A 25,910-nucleotide genomic window follows, 5' to 3' on the forward strand; every position below is an offset into this window, starting at 1 on the left:
GGCACCGCCCAGGGTGTCTTATGATCTGTTTGATATAAGGCAGTACCAGGGGGAGTCCCTCAGAGACTACCTGAATCGCTTTGGAGCGCAGATGGTCAGATCGCCGGCCAAGGATGAAGAAATGCTGGTCTATGCATTCAAGAAGGGCGTGCTGCCAGGACCATTCTGCGAGGCCTTGATCAGGGCTCACCCTGCAACGTTTGCTGAGGTCAGACGACTTGCGGTGGCTCACATCGCCGACGAGAGTGAGGTCGCCGAGAAGAGAGGGAGCGTGGCTCCCGCTAGGCCACGCGCCCAGACCAGGATCCAGCCACAAAGGGTGCTGGAGACAGCGGCGGCGGCCAGGAAGGACCAGAGGACTCGCCATCCTTATGATAGGAGGAACAAGGGGAGGGGCCAGGGACGCCAGCACGCCGGGAATACAATCGCCCGCCTAAGCACAAGTTTGTTATGGGATTGGCAGACCTGATCGCCATTCCCAATATATCTGCTAGGTTGAAAGCGCCGGAGAAGGTGGGCGACAAGGTGTTGGGACCAAAGCCAGACGCCTGGTGTGAGTTTCACCAGGGCTTTGGCCACACTTTGGACTCGTGTTTGTCCTTAGGGTATCAGCTCGATGATCTGGTTAAGAGCGGGTTCCTAAATGACTATCTGCTGGATAGGAGGATGGGGGGGGGCGTCGAGTTCCCAGCCAGCAGGTGGAGAAGCCCAGCAACACGAGATGCCTATCCACGGGGAAATCCACACCATTGCAGGAGGCTTCTCAGGTGGTGGATGCACCGCATCGCAGAGGAAGAAGTACGCGCGGTCGGTGATGACAGTGGATATGTTTGAAGATCACTCGCCGGAGGTAGACATTACGTTTACCAAGCAGGATCTTCGGGACGTTGTGCCCCATGACAACGATCCCATAGTCATTTCGTTGGTTACGGCAGGAAGGAAGGTCCACAGAGTTCTGGTGGACCAGGGAAGTTCGGCAGACGTGATGTTCTGGCCGACTTTCACGCAGCTGGAGTTGCCCCTTGACCAGCTAAGGCCCTATGGAGGGTGCCTGTATGGGTTCGCTGGTGACCAGGTGGAGGTCAGGGGGTATATTGAGTTGAGGACCACGTTTACAGATGAGGCTGGTTCGAGGACGGAGAAAATCAAGTACCTCATCGTAAATGCTCCTTCAGCATACAACATCCTGTTGGGAAGGCCCGCACTTAACAGGATAGGCGCCATTCCGTCGACTCGGCACATGAAGGTGAAGTTGCCGTCTATGGAAGGGGTGGTGATCACGATCAAGTCTGATCAGAAAGAAGCAAAAAAGTGCTATGAGAATAGCCTGAAAAACAAGAGATCAGTGAGCTATGTGACAACCACCCCACCTCCCGGTGTGAAGCCCAGATCGACGGTAGCGGCAGAGACCGTCGGAAGGGACGTGGAGATGGTGGACGCTGAGCTAGTGGAGGGAGACGCTGGTCTGGAGAAGGAAGAGGCACGGCATCGCCCTGAGGAAGCGAGAGAGCAGGGAATCGCCAGGGCGGTGATCGCCCGAGAATCCAGGCCAAAGCCTGTCGAGCAGTGGCTCGAGAAAGAGATCGGGGGAAAGATCTTCAAGCTGGGAAGATCTCTGGAGGTCGAGCTCCAGGACCAGATCGCCAAGGTGATTGAGCGGCATCTGGACGCGTTTGCATGGTCCGCCTCGGACATGCCCGGAATTGATCCCGACTTCTTGTGCCATCATCTGGCGATGGACAACTTGGTGAGACCAGTGCGACAAAGAAGAAGAAAGTTCAACGAGGAGAGGAGGCAGGCGATTAGAGATGAAACACAGAAGCTCCTTGCTGCAGGCCACATCAGGGAAGTCCAGTACCCTGAATGGCTGGCGAATGTCGTGCTGGTGAAGAAGAGTAACGGGAAATGGCGCATGTGCGTTGATTTCACCGACCTGAACAAAGCTTGCCCAAAGGATTCGTATCCTCTACCAAGTATAGACGCCCTGGTTGACAGTGCTGCAGGGTGTAAGTTGCTGAGTTTCCTGGATGCCTTCTCGGGGTATAATCAGATCAAGATGCATCCCATGGATGAAGAAAAGACAACCTTCATGACGGAGAGGTCGTGCTATTGCTACAAGGTGATGCCGTTTGGGCTGAAGAACGCGGGGGCCACGTACCAGAGGCTGATGGATCGAGTACTAGCACCAATGCTGGGAAGGAACGTGCAAGCGTACGTCGATGACATGGTCGTGACCTCGCCGGAAAAGAGCAAACACGTTGCCGACTTGGAGGAATTGTTCACGACGATCGCCAAGTTCAGATTGAAGCTGAATCCAGAGAAATGTATTTTCGGCGTGGAAGCTGGGAAGTTTTTGGGTTTCCTCTTGACTGAAGGAGGCATAGAGGCCAACCCTGATAAGTGTGCCGCCATCTTGGCGATGAGGAGCCCAGCTACGCTGAAGGAGGTTCAACAGCTAACAGGTCGGATGGCAGCCCTGTCCCGCTTCGTGTCCGCTAGCGGGGAGAAGGGTCATCCCTACTTTCAGTGCCTGAGGCGCAACAATAAGTTTGTTTGGACGAAAGAGTGCGAGGAAGCTTTCGTCAAGCTGAAGGAGTATCTGGCGAGCCCGCCGGTGTTGTGCAAACCGCTGGTGGGAACCCCTCTCAGGTTGTATTTTGCTGTAACTGAGAGGCCGGTGAGTGCGGTGCTCGCCCAGGATCAAGGTCAGGCTCAGAAGCCTATTTATTTTGTGAGCAAGTTGTTGCAGGGCCCCGAAACGAGATATCAGGCCCTGGAGAAGGCTGCGCTGGCTGTGGTATTTTCGGCGAGGAGGTTGCGCCACTACTTCCATAGCTTCACAATACTGGTGATGACTGACCTGCCCATCCAGAAAGTTTTGAAGAAGCCCGACGTTGCGGGAAGGATGGTGAAATGGGCAATGGAGCTGTCAGAGTTTGATATCAAGTATGAGCCCCGAGGCCCGATTAAGGGGCAAATCTTTGCAGATTTCGTGGTCGAGCTCTCATCTGAGGCAACGCGGGTTGAAGGGGACGATTTCCGTTGGGTACTTTCGGTGGATGGATCGTCGAACCAGCAGGGCAGCTGATGGCATTTCATGTGTTCTTCTTGAATCAAAGTAGTGAAAAAGAGGCGGAAGCAATGGGTGAGTGAAACAAAGCCCTCCTAGGAGTTGTGATGGCTTTGAAGGTGCATGATGAGTATGGATTAGAGAGGTTCGGCCAGCTCTATGAAGAAAGGTGAAGGGAGTGAAGTTTATAGCCTAGATTTCGAGGAGAAGTAAAGCTAGTGCACAAAATGGGCAGCATAACAATACTCAATTAAACTTGTCAAATACAATGAGCTAGCCTTCCTATTTATAGGCTAGTTTGGGACGTAAATGATAAGCTACATTACAAGGAAAAGAAAACCAAAATTAAATCTAAATGCTAAGCCATGTGCCAATCCATGACCGGCCACACTAACCTAGTTTCTAGAAGGTTTCCATCAAAAATGCTTCCTACACTATCCTATCTACTAAGTACCCCCAATGGGCCTTTATGCAAACATATACAAAGCCTTCTCTCTTCCATCCGTGGCCTCATTTGCTTGTGTTTGAATATGTTTGGCCATTGATCTTGTAAGGGGTCCTAGACGGTCTAGCTCCATGGATAGCCTCCCTCCTTCACGACCTAGACGCTCACCTTCACGTCCTAGACGCTTACTTTCACGTCCTAGACGCTCACCTTGGTCTTGGTCTTGGTCTAGACGCTCTCCTTGGCTTGTGCCTTGGCTTCCTTGGGTAGGTGTGCTTGGCCCTCCTCTATCATCCCCTCCCCCTTGGAAAGGATTTGTCCTCAAATCCAGCTTGTCATCGTCATTGGTACCTACATATGGAGAAAGATCAATTACATTAAAAGTGTCATGTACTCCATATTCAAGAGGTAGGTCCAATTTATAAGCATTGTTGTTGACTCGCTTGAGAACTTGGAAAGGTCCATCACCTCGGGGACTTAGTTTGGACTTCCTTTGAGTTGGAAATCTATCTTTGCGAAGGTGAAGCCAAACTAAGTCTCCTTCCTCAAAAATTATTTCTCTCTTCCCTTTGTTGTTGTATTTTGTGTACTTCTCATTGTATTTGAATTTTAATCTTCTCATGCATTTTCTTGATAAAATCAGCTTTGAGTACTCCTTCCTTATGCACAAAATCTTGTGGATTAGGAAGAGGTATCAAATCCATGGGCGTGAGAGGGTTAAAACCATATACTACCTCAAAAGGAGAAGCATTAGTAGTCTTGTGAACTACTCTATTGTAAGCAAATTCAATGTGGGGAAGGTACTCATCCCAAGATTTGTGGCTTCCCTTCATGATAGCCCTAAGCATAGTTCCAAGAGATCTATTGACTACTTCGGTTTGACCATCCGTTTGAGGATGACAAGAAGTTGAAAATTGTAGTCTTGTTCCAAGTTTACCCCAAAGAGTTTTCCAAAAGTGGCTTATAAACTTGGGATCTCGATCGGACACTATACTTCTAGGGAGACCATGGAGTCTCACCACTTCTCTAAAGAAGAGTTTAGAAATATTTTGAGCATCATCCACTTTGTGGCATGGAATAAAGTGGGACATTTTGCTAAAACGGTCCACTACCACAAAGATAGAGTCATGGCCTCTTGCAGTCCTAGGAAGTCCTAAAATGAAATCCATGCTAATGTCTTCCCAAGGAGCATTTGCAATCGGCAAAGGGGTGTAGAGTCCATGCGGCATTGTTCTAGATTTTGCTTTTAAACATGAGATACATCTAGAACAATGTCGTTGGACATCTTTCCTCATGTGTGGCCAACAAAATTTTGCTTTTAAAAGATCTAGAGTTTTATCAACTCCAAAATGGCCCATGAGTCCCCCTTCATGTGATTCTTTGACAAGGAGTTTTCTATGTGTCCCTTGGGGAATGCAAAGTTTTCCTTCTTTAAAAAGATATCCCTCGGACACATAGTAACCTCCTTGCGCTCTATGTAGACATTGGGCATAGATGGATGAGAGTTCTTGATCTTCTTGGTAAAGCTCTCTTATGTGGTCAAATCCAAGAATTTGGGCACCTAGTTTTGAAAAGAGAGTGTGCCGTCTTGAAAGAGCATCGGCCACTATATTGGTGCTTCCTTTCTTGTATTTGATTACATAAGGAAATTGTTCAAGAAATTCCATCCATTTAGCATGTCTCTTGTTGAGCTTGTGTTGGCCCTTTAAATATTTTAAAGACTCGTGATCACTATGGATAACAAATTCTTTGGACACAAGGTAGTGTTCCCAAGTCTTTAGGGCTCGCACAAGAGCATAGAGCTCTTTGTCATAGGTGGGGTAGTTGAGGGTGGCACCATGGAGTTTTTCACTAAAATAAGCAATGGGGTGTCCACCTTGCAACAAAACCGCACCTATGCCTACCCCCGATGCATCACACTCTATCTCAAAAGTTTTGGAAAAATTTGGAAGAGATAGAATGGGTGCATTGGTGAGTTGAGCTTTGAGCCTTTGAAAGGCTTGCTCATGCTTTTCATTCCAACAAAATGCAACATCTTTTTTCACAAGTTCATTCAAAGGAGAAGCTAGACTAGAAAAATTAGGTACAAACCTTCTATAGAAGCTAGCTAACCCATGAAAACTTCTTACATCACTTACATTTTGTGGAGTTGGCCACTCGCGGATGGCTTTGATTTTCTCGGGATCTACATGCACCCCCTTTTTGTTAACTATGAATCCTAAGAAAACTACACTATCTACACAAAAGGTACACTTATCCCTATTGGCAAAAAGACTATTTTTCCTAAGAACTAGAAGAACTTCCCTAAGGTGACTTAGATGGTCTTCTAGGCTTTTACTATAGACTAAGATATCATCAAAGTAAACTACTACATATTTACCTATACAATCCCTCAAGGTGTGATTCATAAGCCTCATGAATGTGCTTGGAGCATTAGTAAGCCCAAAGGGCATCACCAACCACTCGTATAATCCAAATTTGGTCTTAAAAGCGGTTTTCCACTCATCACCCTCCTTGATTCGAATTTGGTGATATCCACTTTTAAGGTCAATTTTGGAGAATAGAGTTGACCCATGCAATTCATCAAGCATATCATCAAGCCTTGGGATTGGATGCCTATACTTGATGGTGATGTTGTTGATTGCTCTACAATCACAACACATACGCCATTTTCCATCTTTTTTTGGCACCAACAAGACAGGTACAGCACAAGGGCTTAGGCTCTTTTGAACCCAACCCTTCTCCAACAAGTCTTGAACTTGTGATTCTATCTCCTTTGTTTCCTCGGGGTTGGTTCTATAAGCAGGCCTATTTGGTAGGCTTGCCCCCGGTATAAAGTCAATTTGATGTTCTATCCCCCTAAGAGGAGGAAGCCCAATGGGTCCTTCTTCGGAGAATATGATGTGATTCCAATAGCCACATAGAACAAGATTCTTGACACTTTGAGGAATCACCTTGAGCTGGAAAATATAGAGGCACTTTCTTAGAAGTTGGATCATGGTTCTAAAATCAAGAACTCACCAATAACAAGTACCAAATCCCAAACTCATTTAGATGAACCAAATATTGTCCAATTGAATCAACAAAGGAAAATAAAAAGAATAGACCGAACAGAATTGAATTAAAAACAAAAGTACCGAACAGAAATAAGCAACAAACAGAAAATAGGTGCTGGAAAAATAGAGGAACCGAAACAACAACAACTCAAAACTCAAGGCAACATGAACAAATTGAAGAAGAAGAAAGGAAGGAGAAGAGAATGCTCATGAAGATGGAAGATAGGTTGGATGATCACGCCACTAGAAGTATGGATGCTCCTAGATGAGTGTGCAAGCCGCCACTTGAGGAAACCATGGTCCTTCAAGATAAGACTAGAGTAGAAGCTCAAAAGCTCTCTCCAAATGCTCACTCCAATTTTGAGTATAGTTTCTTTAGATGAATTCAAATCTCCATTTTACAAAGGAAGCACCTCTATTTATAGCCTAAGGTGCTGAAAAATAGGTGGGAAATTTCAAATAAACTCATTTGAAATTCCCACCAAAAACAAGTCACATGGGAGGTGTGACCTTTTTCTACTATGACACCTCCCAAAAACTACACCTACACCACTCTCCTAAGTCACATGGACAATGTGACTTTATTTTACATTTTCACACACCTTTATTTAATAACCAAACCTCCTAAAACTATACAAGAGTATTTCAAAGCTTGGCCTTGCCCCTCATGGGATGGACTTGGGCTCTTTGGGCTTTGGCCTTCTTGGGCTTGGGCTTTGGGCTTGGGCCTCATCTTTATTTTATTTCTTCTTTTAATTTTGAGAAGACTAGAAGGAAGAACTTCAAATGTGAGGGTGGATGTCCTCTTCCTCCATTAATAAAAGCCTCCTTTATTTGATTCTCATCATACTCCTCGAGTTGGAGAGAATTCGTCCACGAATTCTGAATCCCTGCATATAACAAAGTCAGTTTAGTTTTACAATTAAAAGTGGAAGAAAAATGTAAACATGACTTAGCATTTGTAAATAATGGGATTTCAGAAAAGGAGGTTCTATAAATCGACCAAGTTGGAAAAATTTGTTTGGGAATGATGTGATGTTTTGGAAAAAGACCTCTTAAATGGTGACAACCATTAGGAGGTATGAACAAATCATCCCTAACATTTTTTAACCAAGATGGTGGTGAAATAGGAACCTTGGGTAATGAAAAAGATAAGGAAGGAAAACACCTTGGAGGTGAAAGGATAAGACCCATGTCAACTTGGCCTTCTTTGTCTTTTTCTTGTTTACTTGTGGTAGGTGGGTGAGTTAGGTCTTGTTTTACCTTGTTGATCTTTAAGATTTGCTTTTGTGGACAATGAAGAGCTATGTGCCCAAAACCTAAACATTTAAAACATTTGATATTTGAAGTTTTGGTAGGTGACTTAGGAGTAGAAAGATTTGTAGTAGAAACTTTGTTTGGAAACATGGTTTGTTTGGAAAAATTGGAAGGAGAAATTTTGTTTGCATCCTTCCTAGAAGAGTTGTAGAAATCATCATCATGAGTATTTTTGAAAGTTTTGTTCAAAAGATATGATTCTACCTTGATGGCTTTGCGAAACACGCTCTTTAAAGAAGAATATTCTTTTAATTCTACAAAATCTCTAATATCTCTTTTCAAACCACGTACAAACCATTTAATCTTTGACTCTTCATTAGCATGCATATTCATTTTAGTCAAAGTTGTTTCAAAATCTTTAAAGTATTCATCTACCATCCTATGTCCTTGAGGAAGCCTTTGGAACTTCAACAAGTGTTCCTTCCTAGAAGGAGGAACAAACCTCGCGCGCATACACTCTTTCAAAGCATTCCAAGAAACCACGGGAGGTTTCTTGCGATATATAATGTCCATTACAATTTTATGCCACCATTCTTTGGCATAGCCCAAAAAGGATAAAGAAACTAATCTAAGTTTTTGGTCATCTTGGACCTTATACACATGAAAATAATGGTCAACCTTAGTCTCCCATTCTAAATACACATTAGGATCACTATCACCATTAAAACTAGGGACTTTTTTACAAGCAATGTTGAACACTTGGTGATATCTTTGGTCACGGTTATAGCTCTCTTCATGAGAATGATGGTGATGCCTCCTTCTTCTATGTTCTTCTTCACCAAGGACTGAAGCTTTGGAAGGAGAATGCTGTTTGTAAGATGCACCACTTGAATAGCCAGCCATTTTGCAAATAAAAAACAGCAAACACACAAAAACAGCAAACAAGTTAAGAAACAAAATTAGCAAAAACAGTGATCTTGGCAATGAAACTGCCGAAGTGAAATGAGGCTGAAAAAAGAGATCACTCTCAAAGAAATAATGTTCTTGCACCAATCTGATCTTGAGGCCTTGGAATCCTCAAATGAAATATGTCAAAGCAAGCACACCAATCTTAAGAGCAAACCACCACAAAACCAAAGAAACAATAAAGACAAACAAGAAAAGGTATAAGCAAGGAAAGGTAATTGCAAAAGGAATACTATATGTAAGACAAACTCAAAGAGTAAGAATGAAAGACAATCAAGAAAATAAAGAACTCAATGAGAAAAGTAGGCACACAAAAGAATACCTAAGGAAAAGCACTAGAGTAGATGAAGAAAACAAAAAATTTAGCTACTGGAAATTTTTTTTTTTTTTATGCAAACTGTGTTTGATATTCACTGATTTAACTGGAACGTTGTAGAGCGAACTGGATTATGAAATTTATACCACAGAAACTTCAAGATATTAACTCAATAATGGCACTGGAATCAATTAAAAACAGTAAGCCAATTGAGAGAAATAAATTTTTTAAAATCGCTGCCAGATTACCGTATTTTTTTCGGCAGGAATGTACACTTTTTTTATTTTATTTATCATTTTTTGTGTACTTCATATTTTTGAATGATTCTTTTTTCTATTCTTTTCTAACACTTTGAATATCTCAAATCCAGAATTTCAGAATTTTACAGTACGTAAATCAGTTGCAATAAGGAAAAACAGTAAGCACTCTTTTCAGAAACAGAGGAATCCTAATAGGAATAAAAAACAGAATGATGAACTAGCAAAGACATAATAGAAAATGATGTATTGGAACTTGTATAGGTCTAGAATACAAGTATGAACTCAATTCTAAAAAGAAAATGCACAAAGGATCAACATCAATTCAGAAAAATTATATGACACCAAAGCAAGAAACAATCAAAACAATAAAAGTACTACTAGAAGTAATGACATATATGGAATAACATGACTAAGACAAAACTTGACATGATTCAAAAATTAAAAGACACATCACAAATTGTAACAAGTGAAAGGAAGCTTAAGGTATACTCTAGGAAGGATAATGCCATTCCAAAAGAGCAACCATACTCATAAGAATTATGAGTGCCATAAACCTTTCCACAAACACTTGGTGTAAAGAAAAAACAGCAAGAATACTCAATTAAAATTCTAAAACAGAAACTTAAATTGCAAGAAATTAAAGAGCTCTTGAAATAAAGTGCACACAACTCAACAATTAAACAAGAATGAACCTAAGACTCATGATACCACATGATGTGATTCCAATAGCCACATAGAACAAGATTCTTGACACTTTGAGGAATCACCTTGAGCTGGAAAATATAGAGGCACTTTCTTAGAAGTTGGATCATGGTTCTAAAATCAAGAACTCACCAATAACAAGTACCAAATCCCAAACTCATTTAGATGAACCAAATATTGTCCAATTGAATCAACAAAGGAAAATAAAAAGAATAGACCGAACAGAATTGAATTAAAAACAAAAGTACCGAACAGAAATAAGCAACAAACAGAAAATAGGTGCTGGAAAAATAGAGGAACCGAAACAACAACAACTCAAAACTCAAGGCAACATGAACAAATTGAAGAAGAAGAAAGGAAGGAGAAGAGAATGCTCATGAAGATGGAAGATAGGTTGGATGATCACGCCACTAGAAGTATGGATGCTCCTAGATGAGTGTGCAAGCCGCCACTTGAGGAAACCATGGTCCTTCAAGATAAGACTAGAGTAGAAGCTCAAAAGCTCTCTCCAAATGCTCACTCCAATTTTGAGTATAGTTTCTTTAGATGAATTCAAATCTCCATTTTACAAAGGAAGCACCTCTATTTATAGCCTAAGGTGCTGAAAAATAGGTGGGAAATTTCAAATAAACTCATTTGAAATTCCCACCAAAAACAAGTCACATGGGAGGTGTGACCTTTTTCTACTATGACACCTCCCAAAAACTACACCTACACCACTCTCCTAAGTCACATGGACAATGTGACTTTATTTTACATTTTCACACACCTTTATTTAATAACCAAACCTCCTAAAACTATACAAGAGTATTTCAAAGCTTGGCCTTGCCCCTCATGGGATGGACTTGGGCTCTTTGGGCTTTGGCCTTCTTGGGCTTGGGCTTTGGGCTTGGGCCTCATCTTTATTTTATTTCTTCTTTTAATTTTGAGAAGACTAGAAGGAAGAACTTCAAATGTGAGGGTGGATGTCCTCTTCCTCCATTAATAAAAGCCTCCTTTATTTGATTCTCATCAGAATAGATCTTCAAATTCACTCAAAAGGTTTTCTACTTGCGGAGGTAAAACCATGAGTTCACTACTTGTGGCAGTGCATGTAAGTGCTCCTTTACAAAAGATAAGGCTTGGTTGTTCAACAAGAAGCAAGTTTTCAAAAACATTTTCAAGAGGTTTTTCTTGTTGACCAACCTTGTGGGAAGGAACACTCTTCTCCCACGCCTTTCTATCCCTAAGGATTTTCTCTTTTTCTAGCTCTTTTTTTTTTTGTTTTCCTCATCCCTCTTTTGTTTCATTTGTATTTGGTCTTTCACCACTTGAGAATGTGGTAAAGGACTAAGTACAAACTTCTTATATTTATGGGTGAAGGAAATCTCGTTAGTGAGACCATCATGCAAGGTTTTCTTGTCAAATTGCCATGGCCTCCCTAATATGATATGGCAAGCTTCCATAGGCACTACATCACATAAAACTTTGTCTTTGTAGTTCCCTATGGAAAACTTGATTTCCACTTGCTTGTCTACATGTAGTTCCCCATTTTCATTAAGCCATTGAAGTTTGTAAGGTTTTGGGTGAGGAACTACTTGTAGCTTAAGCTTTTCAACCATCCTAGCACTACAACAATTACAACTAGATCCACTATCCACAATGAGAGAACATATATTTTCTAAAACATTGCATCTTGTATGAAAGATGTTCTCCCTTTGTGTTTCCATGGATGTGCTAGGGTGATTGTTGAGGGTTCTCCTAATTATAAGCAATTCTCCCTCTAGTGGAGCTACCCTCTCATCCTCTCCCCCTTCCTCTTTCTCACTAGGCTCATCCTCGCCACTAGTGTACTCGTCTACACCTTTTAAAAACAAAGTCCTTTGGTTTGGACATTGTGCTTGCACATGCCCCCTACCATAGCACTTAAAACACTTGACATCTCTAGCTCGGATGGGTGGGGTTGAGGTTTCATTGGTGAAGGGCTTGGTAGGCTCTTTTGGTTTTTCCTTGGATGTACTACCCTCCCTTCTAAACTCGTTCTTGGGATAAAAGCTAGAATAGGGGCTCACCTTTTGACTTGAGGTTTTGCGCAAGTTTTGTTGCTCAACTTTAATGCAAAGTTGAACCAAATCATTCAAGTCTTGATAAGGTAAGAGCTCTACTCTATCTCTTATCTCAAGTGATAGGCCACTAAGGAACCTAGCAATGGTGGTTTCCTCTTCCTCTCTAATAGAGGCTCTCATCATATAGAGCTCCATCTTTTTTCTATACTCCTCTACGCTCATATTTCTTTGTTGGAGTCTTTGGAGCTTGTCCATCAACTCCCTATGGTAGTAAGAGGGTATATGTCGATGTCTTAGGGCTCCCCTAAGGTCATTCCAATATGTAATGGAAGGTTCCCTATGAAGACGTCTATCTCTTTCAAGAGAGGTCCACCAATACATGGCATTCCCTTGGAAACTAAGGGTGGCTAAGGGTACTTTTCGTTCCTCACTTACCCTATGGCAAGCAAAAAGTTGCTCTACCTTCATCTCCCAATCTAGATATACTTCTACATTTTCCTTTCCATGGAAATGAGGTAGGTCTACTCTTGTTTCCCTTGGCACCTCTTGTTCCCTTTGCCTAGTTCTTCTAGGGGGTGGTTGGTAATAATCATTGATTCTACGGCTTCCCTCCCCTAGAGACTCAATACTTTGCGAATTGGATGCATGAGTTTTTTTTTATTTTTGTGATTTTTGTGACTTCTCTTCTTGAGCTTTAGCCAACTCATTGATTTTGTTCTCATTCTCCAATTGTCTAAAAGAGATCAATTGTACCGCTTGGGATACTTCTTTTAAAAGAGTTTTCAAAGATTTTACTTCACTTTCTATAGACTTTGGAGAGTGAGAAGAAGAAGACATGGCTAAAACTTTGTGTATATAGGTGTTTTACTTGGAGAAAGTTTAGGAAAGTTAGAGAAGGGAGTTTTCCAGGTAAGGGAGGTGAGTCACAAAGGACTACTTAAGTACCAAGCCTTTTCCTTGCCAAAAACTTTTCCTCCAATGACTTCACACAAAATTTTCTCTTAGTAGAACACTTAGAACACAAGAAGTTGAGAAATCAAAAAGCAAGAAAACTATGTAAGGTAGATATGCAGCAAAACTAGTCGGTATAGCACAAATTAAACAATACTAAACATGCAAACGTTTCTACCAAAACAAAAGAAATACAAGTTCAAACAAGCAACAAATTACTAAGCAAAATGACTATGCTATTCGGCCCTAGGTGAGGCTTCTTGGACACTTTGAGCCCTTGAAGACACACTCACCGTCTAAAACGTAATTTAAAAGAGGTAATTAACAATAAACCAAGTTGTAAAGGAGATAAGAAAACCCCCTTTGTTGTTCCTCTTTTTGGTTAGTGCACTTTCTTTGTTGTCTTGATTGTTGATCTTCTAGGTGTTTGTAGTGTTTGTTTCAAGAAGCTTGTTTCGCCTTAGCTTTGACTCCTCCTTAGAAAGTTGGCTTTAATTCTCCAATTTCCAGCACCTATTCACAAGGGCTTAACCTTAAACCAAGTCAAATTCCATGCACATAAGCACCAAGAGAGAATTAAATTCCAGCACCCAAATTGAGAGGTCAAGAAACAAAAGCAAGAAACAAATTTAATTGAAAGAAAACAGTACCACCAAAAGGATTTATAATATGACAACTTAGAAAGAGATTCAAGAAATTAAAGCAAACAATTAAAGGTACTCAATAAAAGTTGGCACACAAAAGGAATTCCTAAAGAAAAGCACTAGAGTAGATGACCAAATAAAAAAAAAACAGCACCACTGGAAAATGTTGTGGGCCAGAAAAACGTGTTTGTTCCCCGATTTATGCTGAGCTGTAATTGTAAGATTTGTTTCTGAAATTTGGATACAAGAAAATTCAGGATCTTAGCTAAATTTTGGCTTTGGAATCACCTAAAACGCATGCACCATTTTTTTTTAATAATTTTTGCAAATTTGGTGTGCAGTTAGGCCAGCTGGAACGCTCAAGATTCGCACTCTGATTTTGTGAGATTTATCATTTTTTTTCTGTTGCTTCTTTTGACCTCATTCTTTTTTTGTCCTTTCTATAACACCTTAAACTTGCATTTTCCAGAAATTCAGAATTTTCCTATGGGTGAAAAAAATTCTGTAAACAAAACAGCCCAGAACAGAGAGATGATACAGGGGAAATCTGGAAAACTGGAAGAAAACAGCAAGATAACCAAATTAACACAATGGAAAAAATGTGAGAAAGGAAATTGTGTATGAACTAAGACACAATTATGAACTCAAACTAAAAATAAAAAGCACCAAAGGATCAAAATAACAGCAGATTAAAGCAATATAAAAAGACCCAAAACAAGAAACAATCAAGCCAAAAAATAGGACTACTAAGAATTGATGACAATATGGATGAACATGACTTGACAAAACATGTATAGATTCAGAAAATTAAAGACTCAAAGCATATTATGAAGCAAAATAATGAAAGCAATAAAGACTCAAACCCTAAAACAAAATAGCAACACAAAGGTGTATGGAATCCTATCACAAATTGCACAAGAACTTGTTCAAGATCAAATGAACAAGAGTGCTTGGGTTGGATCTTCCACAAAGCACACCAAGAACAAATTAAAATATAAAAACAGCAAGACAAGTAAGGAATTGAAATGACAAAGATGAAATAAAGAAGAACTGAAATTAAAAAGACAAGCTACTCATCTTGAAGAACCAAAAGCTCATGATACCAAATGATGGCATTTCATGTGTTCTTCTTGAATCAAAGTAGTGAAAAAGAGGCGGAAGCAATGGGTGAGTGAAACAAAGCCCTCCTAGGAGTTGTGATGGCTTTGAAGGTGCATGATGAGTATGGATTAGAGAGGTTCGGCCAGCTCTATGAAGAAAGGTGAAGGGAGTGAAGTTTATAGCCTAGATTTCTAGGAGAAGTAAAGCTAGTGCACAAAATGGGCAGCATAACAATACTCAATTAAACTTGTCAAATACAATGAGCTAGCCTTCCTATTTATAGGCTAGTTTGGGACGTAAATGATAAGCTACATTACAAGGAAAAGAAAACCAAAATTAAATCTAAATGCTAAGCCATGTGCCAATCCATGACCGGCCACACTAACCTAGTTTCTAGAAGGTTTCCATCAAAAATGCTTCCTACACTATCCTATCTACTAAGTACCCCCAATGGGCCTTTATGCAAACATATACAAAGCCTTCTCTCTTCCATCCGTGGCCTCATTTGCTTGTGTTTGAATATGTTTGGCCATTGATCTTGTAAGGGGTCCTAGACGGTCTAGCTCCATGGATAGCTTCCCTCCTTCATGACCTAGACGCTCACCTTCACGTCCTAGACGCTTACTTTCACGTCCTAGACGCTCACCTTGGTCTTGGTCTTGGTCTAGACGCTCTCCTTGGCTTGTGCCTTGGCTTCCTTGGGTAGGTGTGCTTGGCCCTCCTCCATCAGCAGCGGTGCTGGAGTCATATTGGAAGGACCCAACGGCGTGCTGATCGAACAATCTATGAGGTTTGCCTTCAAAGCCAGTAACAATCAAGCAGAGTATGAGGCGCTGATCGCCGGAATTTTGCTGGCCAAGGAGATGGGAGCTAGGGTGCTGATGGCTAAGAGTGACTCGCTGTTAGTCACAGGGCAAGTAACAGGCGAGTTCCAGGCTAAAGATCCACAAATGGCGGCCTATCTGGAATATGTGCAGGAGTTGAAGAGTTCTTTTGCCTCCTTTGAAGTAGTGCATGTGCCCAGAGAGCAGAATGCCCGAGCTGACTTGCTAGCCAAGCTCGCCAGTTCAGGCAAGGGGGGTAGGCAGAGGACGGTGATTCAAGAAACTCTGAAGACGCCGAGAGCATTTGTGGCAGATCACCTGGTCCTTCAGATAAGCAAGTCGACGGAGAAAGCAGCGAGAAGCCATAAGTCCCTGACGCAAGAAACTCTGAGATCGCCGAGAATTAGAGCATGTCGGGGAGAGAAGGTGAACGTGATGCAGGTCTGCGCTACCCATGAGCCAGACACTTGGATAACACAGTACAAGCGGTGCCTGGCGGATGGCCTCCTCCCGCTGGATCCGACTGAGGCTAGGAAGGTAAAGAAGAATTCTAGCAAGTACACCCTGATTGATGGCGATCTGTACAGGTTTGGGTTCACTCACCCGCTCCTGGAATGTATACATGGCGAGAAGTGCACGAGAATCATGGCGGAGCTCCACGAAGGTATATGCGGAAGCCACGTCGGGGGTCGAGCTCTGGCCGCGAGGACTCTCCGTGCAGGATACTACTGGCCATCGATGAGAGAAGATTGCAAGAAGTATGCCCAATGTTGCAAACAATGCCAACAGCACGCCGATTGGCATAAGGCGCCTCCCGAGGAGTTGAAGTCGATCTATAGCCCTTGGCCGTTTCATACCTGGGGAATCGACATCCTGGGACCTTTCCCGCTGGCGATCAGGCAGATGAAGTACTTGGTGGTGGCGATTGAATATTTCACCAAGTGGATCAAAGCAGAACCAGTGGCCCAGATCACCGCACACAAGATCGAAAGTTTCGTGTGGAAGAACATCGTGTGCCGGTTTGGAGTGCCTAAACGCCTGGTGTCGGATAATGGGACTCAGTTTGCAAGCCACCTGTTGAAGAAGCTTTGCGAAGGGGTGGGAATTCAACAAGTGTTTGCATCCGTCGAGCACCCTCAGACAAATGGCCAGGTGGAGTCAGCTAATCGGGTGTTGTTGAGAGGTTTGAAGAGAAGGCTAGAAAAAGCCAAGGGAAGCTGGGCTGAGGAGGTGCCCCGTATAGTCTGGGCATACCATACCACCGAGCAGTCAGAAACCCATGAGACCCCGTTCAGCTTAGTCTATGGGTGTGATGCGATGATTCCAGTAGAGATTCAGGAGAGCTCGCCGAGATTCCAGAACTTTGTAGAGGAAGACTCGAATGAAGAGAGAAGGCTGAACCTGGATCTGCTGGATGAGGTCAGAGAGGAAGCGAGATTGAAGGCTGAGGCGGTGAATAGGAGGATTGAACGAAGATATAACTCGAAGGTGATGCCAAGGCAGTTTAGAGAAGGCGACCTGGTGATGAGGAAGGCCCACCAGTACGAGATGGAGAATAAACTGTCGCCCAAGTGGACTGGGCCGTTCAGAATAACCGAGGCGCTCGGGAACGGCGCCTACCGCTTAGAGACGCTGGAAGGAGGGGCGATTCCTCGCACCTGGAACGCCACGCACCTGAAGTTGTACTATAGTTAAGAGCTTTGTAAGTAAAGACAAACACAAAAGTTATATTACAATGTCTCTGATGAAACAGTTTGAAGGGGGCACTCTTTTTTCCCTAAGGAGGGTTTTTAATGAGGCCACCCAATAAAAGAAGAGTTTTCGAAGTATAAGGCGTTTTCAGATTGCATTCTTGCTTTTTTCCAAAAAGTTTTGAAGAAAGACCTTGTCACTTATACGTGATTTAAGGCACGTAAAGATATATTGTACGCTTTCTAAAAAATTTTTAAGTCCTCATCGTCTTTCGGCGATTGGAGGCACCAGTTAAAGCTAAAGTCCTCATCGTTTGTCAGCGATCGGAGGCACCAGTTAAAAGACCTCGACGCCCGCGCGCGTTCCGAGGCAGGTAAAAGACCTCCTCGCCGTCGAGCGAGTGCAGGCGAGAAAGAGTGAAAGTCCTCAGTGTTTCTGGGGGCGAGAAGATGTAACCCCTGGGGCAATGTAGAGGCAAGTGAAAGTCCTCAGTGTTTCTGGGGGCGAGAAGATGTAACCCCTGGGGCAATGTAGAGGCAAGTAAAAGTCCTCCGTGTTTCTTGGGGCGAGAAGATGTAACCCCTGGGGCAATGTAGAGGCACGATTAAAAGACCTTCTCGCCTATGAGCGAGTTCAGGCGAGTAAAAGACCTTCTCGCCTATGAGCGAGTTCAGGCGAGTAAAAGACCTTCTCGCCTATGAGCGAGCTCAGGCAAGATAAAATCCTTCTCGTCTCGAACGAGTTCAGGTACGGTGTAGAGGGTGGAAGAAGTTCTGGGGGTGGCTAAGGTAGGTTCGAAGAGAACGCCTAGCCCCCCGGTCTCTTGCTCTGAAGCTCAAGGAGGTAGAAAAGGATCCGAAAGGCGTCTCTACCCCCAGATCAAAGAACAATGGCCAAGGCGTGAAGCCAGAAAGAAGCTGATCGCCAAGAGTTTCTGGCGACCAGGAAAAGTTCGAACAGAGGCGAGAGAATTAAAAGACCTGTTTTGATGGAGCAGATCGGGTGAAGCAGTGTTTAAGCCAGTAGCTGAGTCAAAGTTTGTTGCTTAAGGCTGAAGTGGTTCGAAGCAGTTAAGTCAAAAGGTCGTGCCTACAGTTTGCTAAGTCATCTCTTTGGAATTAAAACGCGCAAGGAAAGTGGAAGCAATTGAAGAAGTCATAAGAGGAAAAACGTAGACTTTGTCATTAACAGTGAATAGCAGTTCAAAACATATATACGAAAGGACTTAAAGTCTATTACAAGTTATATACAAGGGAGAGTATAAAAGCAATGGATGGATTAAATTGATCAGTCTTCGGCGGGCACCACTTTTCCATCCACCACTTCATTATCCAGCGACACCATGCTGAGATCCAGGTCGGGGAACAAGCAGGCAAATTGTTCCCGCGCAGCTTCGAATCCAGCCGCCAGAATTTGAGCAGAGTTCAGCTTGAGTTCTTCAATCTGCTTCTGAAGTTCCTCAATCCGCTTCTTGAGGTCTTCAGTTTGCTCTTTCAGCTCCTTATTCTGTTGCTCCAGCTCTTCAACCTGCTTCTTGAGTTGTTCATTGGTCTCTTGAGCCTGGAGAAGGTCTTCAGCAACCTTCTTGGATTCCGCTTGTGCTTGGGCCAATTCAGCAGCTACCTTTCCCTTCTCTTTGTTGGCCTCGGCGAGATCAGCTATGGCGTCGTCCCTTGCCTTTTCCACCTGCCCAAGGAGGGTCTCTCGCTCGGCTGACCTTTTCTCTAATTTCTACACCTTGACGGCGTCGGCCTTTATGAGAGCCTCCAGGTCAGCCACCCTGACGCGGTAAGGCACAATCTTGCTCTCTAGTTCGATCTTTTCTTGAGCAAGTTGTTGCACTTTGTGGCGGAGATCAGTGGCCTCTTTGCGCGCCAGCCTGAGCTCGGTGCTCATTGCGTCCTCCACTCGGGAGTGTTCAATCTCCGCGAGCGTCAAGTTGAAGGACAACTTCTCCACCTCAACCTTCATGGTGCTGTTCTCTGTCTTGAGGTTGAAGAGGTCGTCCTGGAGCTTCCTGGTGGAGCTCTGCACCGCCCTAGTTATGATGGCGGGAATGTCTTCCGCTATCGTCTTCAGCTTAGCGGACAAAGGCTCCCACATCCTCGTGACCTCGAGAGGGAGGTTTGCTGCTTGGAGAGGCACTGGTGGGGCCTGTTGTTGGTTTCCGTCGCCACCCTCTTTAGTTGGTTCTTCAGTGGGTGCTTCTGCTCGTGGTGGCGACGTCGGGGACTCGGTGATTAGAATCGGAGAGGTGTGGGCAACCTCATCCCCGATTGGAGCGGCATCTGCAGCTGAGGCGTTAGAGGGAGGACCCCCTCCAGCTGATGCATATGGCGTGGAGGCGCTTGGGGGGTCCTCCAAGAAATTGTCTTCGGCGGCCTCGACCGCGGGCGGCGGAGTTGCCAACGGAATGGCTTGGATTGGGGAGGCGGGAGCTGGTGGAGATGGCACTGTTGGAGGTGGGGCAGGCGTGGATGGTGGCGTTGACGTGGGAAGAGGGGGTGGTGCAGGTGGTGAAGAGGGTGCCACCCTCTTCCTCTTTGTAACGAGGCCATCTTCGGTGACCTCGTCATCTTCTTCTTCCTCCTCATGGATGACTTGAGGAGCTTTCCTCTTAGGCCTTTTGAGAACGAGTTTCTTGCGTTGGGCGGCGGGCTGGATGTTAGAGGGAGCTGGGCCCTTAGGTGGCGATCGACCCTGGGCTACGACGATCTCCACCACCGAATTTGGCACTGTTTGAGAGCCCGTCGCCAGCCCGTGGTTTCGGGCGAGCGCCCTCAATTCAGCAAGCATACCCTTGCCCAACATGTTATCTGCATGGAACGAAAATGCATGGGTTAACTTAAGGAGAAAATAAGTGCATAAGGCAGTATGCAGCAAAGCAGATGATCGGTGCAGGAAAAATAAAACCAAAGTCTTGCGCATAACGCACAAGACGCCCAGAAACAGTCAAATAGAAGCAGTATTAAAACAACGGTTTAAATGTTCTAACCTATTCGAATTTCGAGTTGGTCCTCGTAGAATTCGAAGCAGATCAGGGTGGTGGTAAGGAAGGTGATGTTGGCATCCGCGACCCTTTTCCAGAAATGGCATAGATCTCGATCCAACGCTCCCATGCTGTCAGGACTTCTGGGTCTCCTGAAGCAGCTCTTGGACTCTTTCTTTCCCTTGTCCACCCAGTACAAGGGGAAGCCGTCGAGTAGGGAGGCGTCCTTGTCGTTAGGGCGCACTTGGACGAATTTCCCTTTCCAATCTTTATAGGATTGCTGGAAGATAGCAAAGATTGACCTCCCAGCAATCCCATTCAAGCTAACCCACAGGCGGTATCCTGGGTGCTTGGCTTCGAAGAGAAACAAAAAGACGTCCACGGATGCGGGCAGCCCCAGGTGGTCGCACATTACTTGGAAGGCTCGCACGAACGCCCAGCTGTTGGGGTGAAGCTGGGCGGCGGCAATGTTGAGCTCGGTGAGGAGCTCCCTTTCGAAACGGGTGAAAGGGAACTTCAGTTTCACCTTCTTGAAAAGTGTTGTGTAGACGAAGCAGAAGGGCCCGTCAGCACTCACCTTGTCATTAGCACAAACGGGCAGATCGGGGGGGCAAGGTAGCACTATCATTTTCTCATCGTGCTCCTTATGAAACGTTTGGTTGGGCTCATCCCCCTTTGTCAGCCACAAAACTGCTCCAGCAGTGTTCACAGAAGATGTCTCCCTCAGAAGGGTCGAGTTGGCCTAGGGATACAGGGTTTTGAAGTCTGGCAAGGGAACGGGGGCTCCTCCGGCGATAGGTAGAGTCGCCTGGGCCAGGTTAGGGCGGGAAGACGCAGGCCTCTCAGCCTGGGAAGATGAAGCGCCACGAACTCGTGGTGGGTCGTGTGCTTGTGAAGGGGGGTTTCGTGATGAAGGAGGAGGATTCGGGGTGATCTTTGTGCGAGTCATTGTTGCAGCTGCAAAGGAAGAAGAAAAGGAAAAATGATCAGGGGTTACAGAGGCTGACTCGATCATGGAAGGAAGGTGAAAAACGAACGAACGTAGGTTCGTTGCGATGATTGACGAAGCCCTAAGTTACGTAGAAGGAGAAATGGAAAAAGCAACCCACAGCGTATGCACCAGGCAGTTACAGGATGATGCGAATCGGTTAAAATGCAAGGAAAACCAGCAGAAGAAGGAAAGTAGGTACCTTTCGATGATCAGGAAGACGACGAAGGATGATGGTGATCCAGAATGTTGGGGAGCGCTGAGAGTTTTTTTTGCAGAAAGAAGTTAGAGCGTTTGTGAATACGAAGAAAAGTGATGGAACAGTGTGGAGTGAAAATGGGTTTAAGAGTTTTTTCGAAATGGGTTTGGGAAGCGCAAATGGTAACTGAAGGTGACCGTTGATGAAGCCACGTGTCGAACGATGCGTGAGGGGTTTGGTGGAGCGTCAGAGCAGCAGAAGGTACAACCGCTTGGAATTCTGCGTCAGTGCCACGTAGACCGGTGTTGACGTGACTCTTCTAGTCTTTTCGCTGGACAAGTCTTCGCTTAAGACTGGGGGGCTTGTGTACCGCCCTGGTAGTCGGAAGTGATGACGTGGCATCGAGCTACAGTATAGGCGTGTTGACAAGGCGCCAGGTTGGCAGAAGGGAAGGAAGTCGGGGAGCTCGTGAAGTCGCCAGTTATTAAGTTGGCGTGTTCCGATCTCCAGCATACCAGAATCGGCGATCACCGGGTTAAAGATGAAGTCGCCAGATGTAGACTCAGGCGACCTAGTGATTGGAGATCGCCAGAGCAAGCACATCGCCAGAGATGAAGGTGGTGCAGATTATGAAGGCGGCCGGCGAGACCACAGGGAAGGTGTATGAAGGCACCCTAACTCGCCAGTTCCAGTAGAGATCGCACTCCCAAGTTAGCTATGTACTGGGCAGCACCATGCATAAATAACTTAGCCAAAAAGAGAGTCAGGAGCAGCGCCCAAAGTCAAGGAGGCTCCAGATGATGGCACGTGTACAGTTGGATGCGAGCCACGTGTCCAAGTCTGTAACTGCCAGGAGAGAGAAAGTAACCAGGTATATAAGAGTTCTCAACGAACTTTCTGAGGTACGCACGTTCAGAATACATTCTTTGCGCTTGCGAGTTATAGAGCTTACTGTGAGAGAGGATTTGCACGGTTCTTGTTCTCTTAGTAGTTTGTGTGATTCGGTCACTGACTTGGGCGTTGGAGTGCGATCGGCCGCAGCGGCGCCGCTCTGTTTCTTTGCAGGTTCTTGAGGTGGATCTCGAAGAGGAACGGAGGTGTGAAGCGGTGCGCACGTCGATCCTTTGACGAGGCAGTTTCCAGCGTCCTGGTCAACAGGCAGGATCAGAACCTCTCCCAAATTGGTGAGTGATTGAGGGAGACTTGTGTCTCTTCTAGTCTTATCTTGAGTGCATTCTTGGAACCTCAAGTGGCGGCATCTACACTCATCTTAAAGCCTTTCATCCTTCAAGAGGTGTGCACATCTCCAAGAGCTCCAACCACATAAGTTTCCTATTTCTTTTCATCTTCTTCATCCATTTCCACTCCAAAACTAATCCTAAAATATGTCTTTGATGTTTCTATCCATTTCAATCGGTAGAACTTGCTTGTTTTGTGTTTCTATTCGGTAGTTCTTCTTAGTTTGTTGTTCTTGTGATTTTAATTGAGTTTCCTTGTGTTTTAATCGGTACATTTGTGTTCTGTTGTGTTTTAATCGGTTCATATGCCATATTATGGGTTTCTAAGTGAGTTTGGCTTGGTTACTTGAGTTTTGGTGAGTTCTTGAATGTTAAGAACATTGATCCAACTCTTAAAAAGTGCCTAATCATATTCCAACTCTTGTTGAATCCATAACATGTTCATATAATATCTCTATCATGTTATTGGAATCACATCACTCTGCCACTCCATTGAAGCTCATCCACAGCTTCTTTCCAGGATTCTTCACCTCGAAGAAGTAGAGGAAGACGTCCACAGATGGCGTATGGCCAAGGTGGTTACAGAGGAGGGCAAAGGCTTGTACAAAGGCCCAACTGTTGGGGTGCAGCTGGGCAGGGGCCACGTTGACCTCATTCAGGAGAGCATGCTCGAACCCCCTGAAAGGAAGGCGAAGCTTGAGCCGCTTAAAGGCGGTGGCATACATGAAGAAGAAGGGTTCTTCGGGGTCCGCGCAGTCGTCGACGCACACAGAAAAAGATATAAGGAAGAAAAGCCAGAACGTTCTGTTTTCAGAAAAACAATTTTTCTAGTTTTGTTTCCTCTCGGTTTGGGACTTATTACACCTTATGCCTTGGGTTTTAGATTTAAAATTTTTACCTGACATTCCTTATTGTGTGTAATGAGATGTGGCTGAGATTTGAGCCTCAAATTCGTTCCACAAGATTTGTAATGAATTTCTTATTCATCATTGCCACGACTAAAAGGAAGGTTCGTTTATGTGTGACACTATTTGATCATTTTCTAACTGAATTCTCGTCCGTTTGAGCTGAAACTTGTAGCGTTTCGTCCCAAATTATGTTGGAATTCTTCTATCAGATTTCAACAAAAATTGTTTTTGGAAAATGTTTCAGAAACTTCGTGCACTCCAAGACGCTCTGCTTTGCAGATTTGCAAAATTTTTCCCTAGTTAGTGCAATTTTATTCTGAGTTCATATTATGCTGAAAAGTTATGAAAACACTTAAACAAGTAGTTTCATATGTAGTTTGTATCCAGTCAAGGAGGCACGTCCAAAAAAGAAAACACAGAAAAAGATATAATGAAGAAAATCCAAGACGTTCTGTTCTCGGAAAAAATAGGTTTTACAGTTTTGTTTGCTCTCGGTCTGAGACTTATTACGCCTTATTCCTAGGGTTTTTAGATTTGAAATGTGTACCAGACATTCCTTATTGTGTGTATTGAGATGTGGCTGAGATTTGAGCCTCAAATTCGTTCCACAAGATTTGTAATGAATTTCTTATTCATCATTGCCACGACTAAAAGGAAGGTTTGTTTCTGTGTGAAACTGTTTGATCATTTTCTAACCGAATACTCGTCCGTTTGAGCTTAAACTTGTCGTGTTTCGTCCCAAATTCTGTTGGGATTCTTCCATAAGATTTTAACAACAAATTCTTTTTGGAAAATGTTCCATAAACTTCTTGCACTCCAAGGCGCTCTGGTTTCCAGATATGCGAAATTTTTCCCTAGTTTTTACAATTTTACTCTAAGTTCATATTACGCTTAAAAGTTTTGAAAACACTTATACAAGTAGTTTCATAAATAGCACACGTTGCAAGAAGAAATGTACGTCATTATCACTGTACACCCCCTAGTGCCGAATACCCTTTTAACTGACTTGAGGGTCGGAGTGCCTTCTGCAAGTACCTCCCCTATTTGGCATCCACCCGAGACTGGGAGACCGAGATTCGAAGGAGTAACACGAAGAATAGAAGGATAACAGTGAAGCTTTAGCAACCTGCCCGAAGGAAGGAAGAAGACAAAGCCTTCAATAGTTCTCTAGGTCTCATCTCCCTAGCAGGAACAATGAGAATCCAAACAAATAGACGCAGACAAAAGAAAAGTGTGACGAGACCTAGAAGTGCATGCCAAACGAAAATGATAATATTATACATGGTTTGGGTTTTATGCCAAATGGGATAAGGTGTGACCATATTTTCACCAAGCATGTAGGTCAAAGTGAAAGTGGTCATGGTGATGCGCATGCCTATTGACAAAAGTCATGTGAAAAAATTTTTATTAAGAGGGAAACCACTCACAAGCTAGAGGCACACAACTAAGGATCAAACGAATCATATAATGTTGGATAGAAGGAATCTGACATAAGCTTCTGGGTAAACTATTGCTAGGACAGATTCACCAGGGCCTGGATCTTTTGGACATTTCACATATCCACTCTCTGTGACTGGTCTAACACCATCTGGTTGATTAATAACAGTTTAAAATTGTTGGTTATTAATTCAAATTTTATTAGTCTTAAATTATTTACAGTTAGTATTGCATTAGTGGTCAGTTTATAGTCGATGTTAGTATTCCTATTTTAGTAATTGTAATTTTATTATATATATTATTGAAGAAAATCAAAATGAATGTATCAGTTCAGCAGTTTGCAATTTCGTGCAATTACGTTGAATCCGTCTCTACAACTTTCCTGTTATTTCCTTCAATTAGCTTCTACAGAAAGGTGATGGTTGTGATTATGGTTTAGGGTAAACCTTAAACCAAACTCAAATTCCCTCTCATGTCCTTCAGCCAATCATCCTTTTTCTTGATTGCCAACCTATTCACCATTTTTTCTATACCTTTTTTCCACCACTTTTTCTCTTCTTTCAACTTTTCCTCCATTGTAATTGATAGATCTTGCATAATCAAGTTCATGGAAATTAACAAGTACTTGCATATGTTAGATCAGTTTTCTACACTCAGTGTAATGAATTGTATGTTGTGCAATCATATTTAATTACATGAATATCTCATAATCATTTCAATATTTTTGAGGTGCTCTGATACCATATAAGAAAATTGTATATAAGAATATGCTAAGAAAAATGGATATTATTTTATTCTATTGTGTGTAGGAAATATATACAA

The 25,910-nt window shown here is 43.6% G+C and overlaps 1 pseudogene; it reads right to left on the reverse strand.

Moving 5' to 3' along the window:
- Positions 1-24,769: 24,769 nt before the first annotated feature.
- Positions 24,770-25,685, reverse strand: LOC150024730 (uncharacterized; annotated as a pseudogene).
- Positions 25,686-25,910: the final 225 nt, after the last annotated feature.

This window comes from Phaseolus vulgaris, chromosome 10 (genome assembly GCF_051622355.1).
Source record: "Phaseolus vulgaris cultivar YP4 chromosome 10, ASM5162235v1, whole genome shotgun sequence".
NCBI lineage: Eukaryota > Viridiplantae > Streptophyta > Magnoliopsida > Fabales > Fabaceae > Phaseolus > Phaseolus vulgaris.